We start from the raw sequence: 3469 nt of genomic DNA on the forward strand, positions 1-3469 counted from the left end.
TAGTTTTAAATTATAATATAGCCACAAAAAATAGTTTTAAATTTTTTTCTTTACACTAAGGAATGAAAGAAAAAGATAAAATAAGAATAAGAAACTCAAATAATTATAATAAAAGAAGTCAAAAATATAATTTATGTATGAAAAAGATTAAAATATACCTTGAACTTTGCTAGAAGAATCATATATACCCCTAAATAAGTTATAAGAAAATTAAAAGTTAAAAATATAAATTTAAAACTAACTTTTTCACTTCCGTTAAATGAAGGGTATATGTGAGCTCATTTTGTAATGGTAGGGGTATATGTGAGCCGTTTGTATAACAGTAAGGGCATATATGAGTCACTTTCATAACGAGGGGCATATTAGCTCCAAATGACAAAGTTGAGGGGGATATCAGACCCTTTTCACTATATACTATATTGTATTCATTTTTTTTTGAATAACAACAATGTATTCATTTTTCAAATTGTCGTGTTCATATGTTAATTGTCATACTTTACCTTGTTTGATATATTAATACATTAAGTTTTTATAAATACTTGTATCCTTGATATATTAATACTTTAAGTCTTATAAATAGAGATACCAATTTGAATTCAAAGTATTCATATGCTACACAATTAATACATGTTCCTTATTTAGTTTATTGTAATTAAAACTGTACTAGTATATAAATAGAAAAATAAAAACATATAAAGAAATACAGCTAGAAAAAGATATAAATTATAGTCATTTTTTATTAATAACATACTTATAGCTATTGAACTTCAATAACCCTATAAATATAGTCATTTTTGTAAGTTGCTCAATGACTATAATTGTAGGGTTATTGAAGTTCAATAACTATAAGTATGCTATTTATAAAAAATAACTACATTTTATGTCTTAATCTTGCTATATATTTGTATTTATTTTTTATTTTTTTATTTATACAATGATACAATTATAATTACAATGCACTAAATAAGGTAATCTCTTGTTATAGTGACTGAATGCCCCCTAATTACGTTTCTAAAACTCTCAACTTTCCATAATTAAATTTAAAACTAATGATTACGTCCCTATCCGCTTGGATTCCAACTAATACTTAATTAATAACTAATATTAAATTAACAACTAATTTTACCTTATGAATACACCTATATCATATAGGAGTGCCCATGTTATTAAACAAAATTTAGATACAGTGGACAATCCAGAATTAAGAAAATGGAAAATAATACAATGTGGGTATCCAAGTATATAAGTATTTGACTGTATAAAAAATTGAAACGCCAACAAAACTCAATCTTTTTTTCTCATGTTTACTATTTTTTTACAAATATGTTTATATATATAACTCAAGTATTTGTTTATACAAAAATAATGTAATTATGTATCAAAATATACTTGTATTACCTGGTCAACCTTTCAACTTGTGTTAATATTTCAATACATTGGGACAATCCAAAAAAAATGACAAGTGGATATAATACAATACAAGTATCCAAATATATAAGTATTTCACTATATAAAAAAATGAAAATCAGACAATCCTCAAACTCTTTTTGCTCACGTTCTTCATGTTATACATATGAATACAACTAATGAACTCATCAACCTTTCAACAAGATGTATACAAATACAAATTTCATATAAAACGAGAAAAAAATGCAAATAGAAGATATTTGATGAAGATATGTCACAAAAATTGCTCATGAAAATCAAGTAAAGAATTGTGAATTGGAAGAAAATTGGAGAAAAAATTGGTGATATTGAAAGAGAAAATAGCAAAGAGGGTAAATATGGGTAGTAAAGCACCGTAAAGCATGTTTGACTGGTATTAATTAGGCATGTAGAATTATCTTTGCTATTTAATGAATATTTATATCCATATATAATCTTTTTTTAAAAAAAAAAAACAGATTATGAGTGTAATATTAACTTTGTTATTTAACATTTAATTATAGGCAAAATTACTAAAGTACACTACATAGGTTTACCTATTATCAATTAATCCCTTCTCTTTCATAAAAATTCAAAAATCCCTACTTTTCCCCAATTCCTCTCTTCCGGATACTTTATTATGAAAGAAATCAAACCCATCTTCCTCACCCCCAAAATCTCGCCTATAATCTCTCCCACTACCAAATCAGTTACCGCTTTCAAAGTAATTTAATTTTCAAATGATTCAACAGTCTCAAAGTTCAAAATAGGTATTCTTCTTCTTCTTCATTTTTCTTTCAAAATCAATTTTTTGTTTCAATCGATTTTGGATTATTTAGTTTCTACCCAGAAACACCGATATTTTATCAATTGTTGGTATTAAGGTTTCATTGTTGAAAAATAAAGTATCTTGGTATATAATGAAATGTTTAGTTTCTACCCAGAAACACCGATATTTTATCAATTGTTGGTATTAAGGTTTCATTGTTGAAAAATAAAGTATCTTGGTATATAATGAAATGTTTAGTTTCTACCCAGAAACACCGATATTTTATCAATTGTTGGTATTAAGGTTTCATTGTTGAAAAATAAAGTATCTTGGTATATAATGAAATGTTTAGTTTCTACCCAGAAACACCGATATTTTATCAATTGTTGGTATTAAGGTTTCATTGTTGAAAAATAAAGTATCTTGGTATATAATGAAATGTTTAGTTTCTACCCAGAAACACCGATATTTTATCAATTGTTGGTATTAAGGTTTCATTGTTGAAAAATAAAGTATCTTGGTATATTCTGAAGTGTTGATTGTTGAAATAAAGTATATGTTACTTGTGATTCATATAGCTGTTTATCAATTGCTGATATTTTATTGTTGATATTAAGGTTTCATTGTTGAAATAAAGTATCTGTTACTTGTTGATATTAAGGTTTGATTGTTGAAATAAAGTATCTGTTACTTGTGATTCATATATGTAGATGATAGAAAAATAAGTATTTGTTTTACATTTGTAGATGAAACACTAGTTTAAGACAAGTTTTGTGTGCTGCGATTTGTATTTAAGATAGGCGTTCAATTCGCTGTATGATATAGAGGTTATTTGTTGTACAATGTATCATATTCGTAGATATGCACATGAATGATGCGAAAACATAATTTAACATATATGTTAGTTAACATTTTGTGTCATGTTTAAATAGAAGCCAATGTATATACATAAGTAATATGATTTCCTGTATCAGTTATGCAATTTTGGCATACTAAGTATAAAATGATCTGAAACATAATATTTTGAATTTATAATGTATTTTCTTTCTGTTTGCAGTGAATGCGGAACGTATGTAGCTGTTTTTGCTGAATTTCTGAGCGACGAAATGAAGGTCCCATCGATTTCTTTTCGAAGTGACTATCTTCGCTCAAGATATGCAACACTGTTATGGAAATATGGTACCGACAAAGCCAAGGCGGGATACGTTAGCAAGAATGATGATCCTACAAGGCTAAATGGTGTCTTCATTCCATTGACAGATGATGAACTGATAA

General features: G+C 26.5%; 2 protein-coding genes across 2 annotated transcripts in view; both read right to left on the reverse strand.

The window, feature by feature from the left end:
• The window catches only part of LOC102606282 (probable serine/threonine-protein kinase At1g18390), a 27296-nt gene that overhangs the window by 8647 nt on the left and 15180 nt on the right, over positions 1-3469 (reverse strand). The gene's annotated exons all lie outside the window — the stretch shown is intronic.
• LOC102578289 (probable receptor-like protein kinase At1g67000) overlaps positions 1-3469 on the reverse strand; it is an 8071-nt gene that overhangs the window by 3950 nt on the left and 652 nt on the right. The gene's annotated exons all lie outside the window — the stretch shown is intronic.

This window comes from Solanum tuberosum, unplaced genomic scaffold (genome assembly GCF_000226075.1).
Source record: "Solanum tuberosum cultivar DM 1-3 516 R44 unplaced genomic scaffold, SolTub_3.0 scf00051, whole genome shotgun sequence".
NCBI lineage: Eukaryota > Viridiplantae > Streptophyta > Magnoliopsida > Solanales > Solanaceae > Solanum > Solanum tuberosum.